The following is an 8,113-nucleotide window of genomic DNA, read 5'->3' on the forward strand; positions in this document are numbered from 1 at the left end:
CCCTCCCCGGGGCCTCACGGGAAACAAAGGGTCTGCGGCCGCGGGGCACGATGGGACGGTGGCGGTGCAGCATGGCGGGCGGGGAGGGGAGGCCGAGCTCTGGCGAGGCAGCGCTGCCGCCGTGTCTGGCTGCCACCTCCCGCCACACTCGGGGAGAGGCCACCCACCGGGCCTTTGGCTGGCCATGGCCGCCTGTGAGGCCGCCCCCCTCGCCTCGCCGCTGCCATCGTGGTGGTCTCGGGTGCCCGCCGGTGCCACCCAGCCCCTTCAGAAAGAGCCCAGCGCGGCGGTCGTCCGGGTGTCGGCGGCCCCTCGGCGCCAAGGCAAGGGCAACAGGGAAAGGTTTCAGGTGTAGCAACCCAAGTGTAAGCCATGTACGCGGTTTGGGCAAAAACACTATTGGAAGGCCGTACACAAAAAAATGAGTGTGGGGAATGGCCCCTTGTGAGCTATCTGATCCTGTCTTTAGCAGATTTTCGCAACTTTGTTTTTACTAATCTGCTTTTCTTAAACCAATTTTTAAGGTTTTGCCAATTTCTTCCTCCTTTTGAAAATGCCGTGGGTCCTTAATGCTCAGTGTGCGTACTCATTAATTAATCTTGTTAGTAATCTTGCAATATATACAGGTATTTTTATACTAATTTGGAAAACCTGAGCTACAGAGTGCCTAAATGATCAAGGTTCCTTATACAAATACTGAATTGTTTAGGTTGGAAAAGACCTTTAAGATCATCAAGCCCAACTGTTAACCCAGCACTGCCAAGTCTAACGCTCAGCCACTTCCCTGGGCAGCCGGTTCCAGTGCCTGACCACCCTTTTGGTGAGGGATTTTTTCCTAATACCTAATCTAAACGTCCCCTGGCGCAGCTTGAGGCCTTTTCCTCTCATCCTATCACTTGTTACTTGGGAGAAGAGACCGACCCCCACCTGGCTACAGCCTCCTTTCAGGCAGTTGTAGAGCGTGATAAGGTCTCCCTTCAGCTTCCTTTTCTCCAGACTAAAAATGCCAGCTCCCTCAGCCGCTCCTCATAAGACTTGTGCTTTAGACCTTCCACGAGCCTTGTTGCTCTTCTTACGGTTATCTTACAAATGTCAACATCCAAGCTTCAGTTCCAACCAAGAGACGACTTCTTAAAATTAAACTTGCTGAAGACTGTGTTCTGCATTATCTGATCAAAAGCAACTTTACGTTTGTTCCTGCATCAAACTGTCAAGTCCGTCATTACACAGTGTTTGTTATTTTTCTGACCAGGTTCGTTCCTATCGTCTTGAAGGGAAGCCAACAAAAGCTTTAAAGACCACAAGAGGGCATGTTCTCTTTTACGTTTAATACGTTTGACTGCTCTCCGTGCCAGTCGCAACATCTGAACAGCACAACTTTGTGCCGGCATGCAAATTTAGTACTTTTGAAGATATTTCAGCTTCTTCTATTGAAAACGGAAATGATTCTACAGTTCACACGGTGTCTTTGTCACTTCTTCGCACTGTCCTCTGCTGCATGAGAGCCAATTATTCACAAAGGTGTTGCTGAGTTACGCAAGACTATTGTCTGCTTCACGCAGTACAAGGCTACCAAGGTCATTTGATATTATCAAAGAGCTGGTAACTTAGGATGGATTTGAAAGAGCTCGTGGCAAATCTCACATGGCGAAATCCTGGAGTCATCCTTCCCCTTGGAAAGGCCTCATTCTTCTAAGGACATGGTGACATGAAGGTGAGAATCCAGTGTAGTCTAATTGTACCTCAGGCCTCTGTGTGCCTTACATGCAATAACAGTCTCACCTGGGTTTCCTTTCTGCATTCCTTCTGTTAAAACAAGTATAACCCAAAGTTACTGTATTTGGCTTCTTCCTTGGGGAAGAAGAACTGATGTGTTCAGTCTCTATTTCTTTGCTGTCTGAGATTATTTTGATTTGGTTGGAAACATTCACGCATTTCCTTTCAATAAGGTCTCCTAAATGATGTTACTGGTGCTGGTTTTTTTTTCAGGCTTGAAGAATAACAGTAACTTCAAGTACACTTCCATTTTGAAAAGTGACTGTAAAAATGGCATCATAGGACTCCTTTTTGCTTCTCACTAAGGCTGTGCCAGGACTGGCTGCAGCCATAGAAGAGAATATGTGGAATATGAGGAAATCATGGGAATCTTTAAAAAGCAGTATCGTTCAATGATGTCCCACAGCAGAGAAACATGTTGATTTTGCCAGTTGACTCATTTAGCTTTGCATATTTGTAGCTATGTTCAGGACAGATATTGGTGCACTACTCTGAAAACTCTAGTGCCTTTGGCCCTGCTTAATAAAGCAGATAGGCACTGGTTGTAGAAGTCAGCCAAGGACCTGTTTGCAGCTAGCAGAGTCAGAAGACCTGCAGCTTCAAGAAGAAGGAGGCCTTAGGCAGGGAACCATCCCCTACGTAAAGGAGGCTTGTTTTCCTGCCTGTTAAAAGGCAAGCGAAGCTCTTTACTTTTGTCACTATTAAGTGAGTGAAGTTTCCGCATCCTCTTGCTTGAAGGAAAGTAAAACGGATTTTGGAGTTTTACTTCTAATTGCTGTGGTGCTTGTCGCAGCTGGGAGAGGCAAGCCTGCAGGAAGGAACAGCTTGAGCACGTGGCTTCTCTCTCCTTCGCTGCCACATGTTTGAGATTAGACGTCTCTCTGGGCGAAGCTTAGGGGCTTACAGTCCCTTGAACTTCCTTGACTCATCTCCCATACACTACATATGGTCAATTAACAAGGATGAAGATGTTTCTCCTACCTGGAAGACCTGCAAATTTTGAAATTTGGAATTTATTTTGCAGGTTTGGAGGGAGAGTGGTGCTTAGTTTATTGTTTATCATCATTGGTCGTATTCTGTCTTCTGTGTCACTTGTCCAACTGCGGAGTCATGAGATGATAGAATTAATATTGAAGTACCCATACTTATTAGTTTAGACATTTCTGATGGATTTAAAATCAGTAGAAAGGGCTGTTGACAATGCACAAGGGAAAATATAATTTAATACATTCTTTTTGCATCCAGAATTCCTTTGCAATGGTGCACAGGGGGGCAGACTCCTAGATGAAAACCAAGCCTTGCTGAAATCTGCGAGCTATTCCCAAGCACGGATTGCACCCTGAATGCACGTGGGCAGGAGCTGGATGAATGAGGAGGTATTATTTCTTACTGCATCTACCATTGAAATAGAATAGGTCTGGGCAACTGTTGAATAGCAAAGTATAATGTAATGAATCTGTTTTTCTTACGACCTTTTTTGTTTCTTCAGAAGTAAGTTAGGGCTTTACTCAGGCCAACAGTTCACCTAAACCCATCTCCAATACTTGCTGTAAAAGAAGAATAGGACGAACATAACTGTTGTGTCACTTCAGTTTCCTCTTTATTAATGTTTAAGTGACTAACTCTGAACTCCTTAACTGTAGGATGTGATAGTTCAATAGTCTTGATGCCTCTCCAGCAATATGTACACACAAAGAGAATACAGTAAGTAAAGTCCCTGCAGAAAGAAACATGAAGAAAATAGGGAAAAACCCACCTTTGTCATACAGAGAAGAAAGGCAAGACAAAAGCCAAGTACAAGAAAAAACATTTGAAAAATCCCACCACCACAAAAAACACCCTTGTGTTAGACTTCTGAAGCAGGTTCCAAAGGACAAACTCCACAGTGTGTAGGACAAGATCAGGACATTAATAAATAATAGATGCTCTTCATCACAAAGATTTTAATTTATTCTATCAACGTGAGTTAATTAATAATTAAAAAGGGCACTGTGATCCTCATGTGGGAGGTCCTATAAAATGAAAATTTAAGCAGTTTAAGATGCAGTAGATTACTGTCTATTAAAAATATGTTAAGGTATTTACTGTATTACTATTTTAATTATATTTTAAGCAGTAAGATTTTGATGTGCATTTAAGCATTACAGCGTGGCATTTGCAATCCAGACATTGCAGGATTAAGTCCCATCAAGTACAGTAAAACCAGGGGAAGTAACTGATTATAAACACAAATAAAACTAACACAGATGTCTTCTATGAAATGCTAAGACTAAGCAAAAAGCACTTATATTTCAGTTTCTCTCATCCAAGCATGTTTTAATAATTCAGTTAAATTGTGAACTGTATAACTTTCACCATAGCCCTTCCCTTTGAAAATTACTTGAGATTTAAATAATTTAATTGCTTTTACACATACAAAATTATTGCTGTTCCTCAGAACAAAAGACACTAGAGTTTTCAGAATACTGCTCCAATACCTGTCCCGAACATAGCTACGAATATGCAAATCTAAGTGAGTAAACTGGTAAAGTCAACATGTTTCTCTGCAGCGGGTCAATGACAGAAATTCTGCCCATGGACACATATCCTTTTGATTAAACAGTTTAATTTTATTTTTGGACATTTAAACTAACTTGGAGTAGAATTAGCTTAACCGTGGTCTTCATAAATGATGATGGAGGGGGCGTTCAAGGTATTTGTTGGCTGAATGTGTGCTGCTTGTTCTGAACACACCATATACAAAGCTTTTAACTGACTCAGGTTTTAGTGTTAGGAAGTTTGTAGTAATAAAAAATGCTCAGCAGAGTTACTATCATGAAAGAGCTTCTGCAGGAAGTGGTATAATTCCTGTTACTTTAAACTTTTAAAATGAGGAGAAAATCCTAAAAGGAAACAGTTTTGTATGTGCATTACTTGATCTAAATATGTATTTTCAACTTGGTGCCATTCAGAACAATTTTACCACTGACCTAAAGTCAGAGTCACCATTAAATTACAATATTTTGTATTTTATAGAGAAGCTGGATGACTTGGGTGAGGTTCTAAAGAAATTGAGGGAGAACAAATTGAGGGATACACAAAATAAACCGGCTCTCCAGGATTTCAGACAGCTAAGATTTGGGAGGTCCTAGTTCCCCATCCTGAGATGGTGATCTTCTGACTCTGCACCTTCTCTTGACTCTTCCACGTGGAGAAGTCTGGTATCGTTGTCCTTTTCACGTTAGTTTTCTGTTTGATGCTAACTATGCTGTCTGAACTTCCTCTTTTCAAGGCCAATGTTTATTGGTTTTGCTCTGTGACAGATCACTTTAAAAATTCAAGCAGAGAGGCATTTAGAGTCAAAACAAAGTCAAATAAGGCTGAAATAAACTGCATTCTGGTCTAGCACAACATTAGCCCTTAAATAAACAGTGAGAAGCCTGGGCTGTCTCTGTACAGCAGATGGCATTACAGGTAATATTTATCATACTCCAATCCCAAGGCTAAGATAGTAGGGAGGGAGGACTGACGTCAGCTACAAGTGAATCAGTCTTAATACAAGCTGAAAAACTGCTTGTGCCTTCAACAGTTGATTACATTGTACAGCACTTCTGCTTAGCGCTCTCCGTTGCATTTATTAGTCTGTCTGAGCAAGCCTAGCAGGAAGAGTTCATTTTGTTTTGCAGCTTAAATGAACTGATGTAAATGGATCTTGGACTTTGAGGTGGGAAGATTCCACCCAGCTGCAGTAACCAGGGGGATGCCCTTTGCCCCAGTTTTTGTGCCAAATTTGTGCATTTGAGAATTTCAAACAAATATCACTTGGCAGGATATCGACCCTCAGGCTACAAGAACAATACTGAGTGAGACAGCAGGGCATGTACTGGGAGGGATTTACAGGGAGATCTATCAGGACTGATACCGAACAGTGGGGAAAACCAGTTCTGCGCCGTTTCATTGAAAATGTTCTTTGTCTCACGGGAGCTGAGCGATCCTCTGAATGAAAACCAATAGCAATTTTTCATCTGGGTACAGCGTCATCGTGCAGGAGTGAAGGAGTTCAGCAAAGGTTACTAGTAATCACGTCAACGCTGTAGTCTTCCTTGGCTGCCTGGGCAGACGAGGGATGGAGGAGCACGAACTGCTCACGGTATGCCTTGGCTTGGGAGCCCTTACCGAAACACGGGGCCGTGCTCTGCCAAGTGTGTTTGACAGCGTCGTGCTCATACCGAGTTTCTCAATCTGTGAGCCATGGCTGATTGGCAAAGCGGTACAGAGAGCGTCCCGTCCAGCTCTGGGAAACACGTTGTGATGAGGCATGGAGAACTCAGGTGTAGTTGGAAGCACGGTGGGCGATCACAGGTTGAGAAGCAAGGCGCACCCAGCTGCTGCAGGACAGATCACCTTGCGCTAGCCAGAGCTGCCTCAGGGCACCCTGGCACTGCAGGCAGTATTGAAATCTGCTGTGTTAAAGAAAAAGGGGTTAGGCCAGGCCGGACTTACCCTGGAAGGGACCTGGACAAGAAGGAGGAAGAATGAGAATGAGGGGAGGGAAAGAATGACTCTATGAGGGAAACTCTGAAAATATGTGCTTCCCTTTCCTGCTAGAGATACAGGAGGGGGTGAGGCGGCAACGTTCGCTGCTGGGGAGAGCTACCTCGCGAATACCATCTGTCATCTCACACACCCTGATCTCCAGCGTGTTCGTCCATTTGGCTATCTGGCAGTTTCCTAATTCACCAAGGCTGGGCCTGCGCTGCTCTTGTGTTCCCTGCGCTGTCCTTCTTTCCATTCCAAGGGGCAGATTAATTTTTTAATAAGTTTGGATACAGTTTCAGCTTTAGGCGGAAAATTTTCATGTATTGCTTAGCCTTTAGCAATTTAAAGGGGAGGAATATCGTCTCCGTCAAGATACGCAGCAAGCAAAATGCCTACCGTCTCTTAACGCTGCTATAATGACGTGCTTTGATAATGTTCCCCGTGGGTTGGGTCCGTGGATATGCCGCACGGCTCTTCCTTTCACTGGGGTCAGCTTGGGGTTCAGGTTTCACACCTACCCCTGCTTTATTTACACCCATCTATTGTTTTGTTATTTACATCTCGGGTTATATAGCGCAGCAGCCGCCTCTTCACGTGTGTGTACGCAGAGGCATTAAATGAATTTGCACACGTTGCGCAGAGCTACCTGCTAGGAAAATCCATTTTGCACGCCCACAAGCAGCGCGGAAAACCGAGCTGCAGAAGACAAGGAATCATTGGGCCTTTTTGAACACGGTGGGTCTGTAAAGTCTGGATGCCTTGAAGTTGTTGATGTCTTCGAAGTTGTCCAGGGGGACACCTGAAAGCTGGCTCGCTGCCTTTGTATCACGCTCACCTGCAATTAAAGGAACTTTAGCGGGTTTTGCGTGGTGACTGCACGCTACGGCCTTTTCATGAGGGTTTTGTTTGGCATCTCGTGTCCCTTACCCAAAATAGCTCAGCGCTCCGCACTTTCATCCATTTCCACAGAAACCACACCAACATCACGTGCCGCAGTGAGCTGGCTCTCTCCCTAACTGCACCCCGCCGGGGAAAAACAGGAGGAGTTGTCCTTTAAAAACAAATTTTTGCGTGGCGTGACTCACACCGCCGTCCTTAATAGCCAGAAAGTACGAACGGCCACCCAGTCCCTTCGAGTTATTTGGGGCACGCGAGACACGCGGCCTGATATGGGCGTGGAGGGCAAGTATCTGGGCTAGGCGCACCTCGCTCGCCCCGCTGTCGAAAACGCAATTGGAATAATTACAGGTAAAAGCGTGGCCAGCCGGCGAACCGGCTGCCCCCGACCGCCCCGTCCGGGGGCCGCGGGCCGCTCAGCGGGGGAGGCCGCGCCGGGCCCCGCCGCGCCGCCGCCGCGGGGGCTGCCGGGAGCCGCCCGCTGTTATTGTCCCGCAACATGCAAATGAGGCGCGGCGAGGAGCCAATGGGGGCCGGCCGCCGGCTGCTGCGCAAGCGCGGCGGGGCGGGGCGGGGCGGGGCTGGGCGGGGCTGGGCTGACCTCGCCGCCCGCTGGCTCGCCGAGCGCCGGGGCCTCAGCACGCGCGGCGAAGATGGCGGCCGCGGCCGGCGGGGTGCGGGGGCGGCGCAGCGGGCACCGCCGGCTCTGACGGGGCCACCCCGCGGCGCGGCGGGAGGGCGCCCGGAGGCCTTCGCGGGGCAGCGCCGGCCGGCGGGGGAGGAGGCAGAGCCCCCCTCGGGGGGGGGGCGCGGGCGGGCGGCGCGGAAGGCGGGGGCGCTGCCGGCAACCCGGCCGCGAGGGGCCGGCGTGAGGGGCAGCGAGGGCGGGAGCGGGAGCCGGCCCGGAGGGGCGAGGCGGCCC

The 8,113-nt window shown here is 47.3% G+C and overlaps 2 long non-coding RNA genes across 2 annotated transcripts; one reads left to right on the forward strand and one right to left on the reverse strand.

The window, feature by feature from the left end:
* Positions 1-24: 24 nt before the first annotated feature.
* On the forward strand, positions 25-4,896 carry LOC148056059 (uncharacterized). Its single transcript, XR_015704152.1, has 4 exons — positions 25-323; positions 1,253-1,714; positions 3,022-3,152; positions 4,792-4,896. It is a non-coding gene; the product is annotated as an uncharacterized LOC148056059 (long non-coding RNA).
* Positions 3,159-7,664, reverse strand: LOC148056060 (uncharacterized). The gene is made up of 3 exons (XR_015704151.1): positions 7,222-7,664; positions 6,941-7,129; positions 3,159-6,218 (listed from the first exon to the last, which is right to left on the reverse strand). It is a non-coding gene; the product is annotated as an uncharacterized LOC148056060 (long non-coding RNA).
* Between the last annotated feature and the right edge of the window lie 449 nt (positions 7,665-8,113).

Source organism: Nipponia nippon, unplaced genomic scaffold, assembly GCF_047370975.1.
Source record: "Nipponia nippon isolate SJK-2023a ecotype South Korea unplaced genomic scaffold, ASM4737097v1 scaffold_18, whole genome shotgun sequence".
NCBI classification, from domain to species: Eukaryota; Metazoa; Chordata; class Aves; order Pelecaniformes; family Threskiornithidae; genus Nipponia; species Nipponia nippon.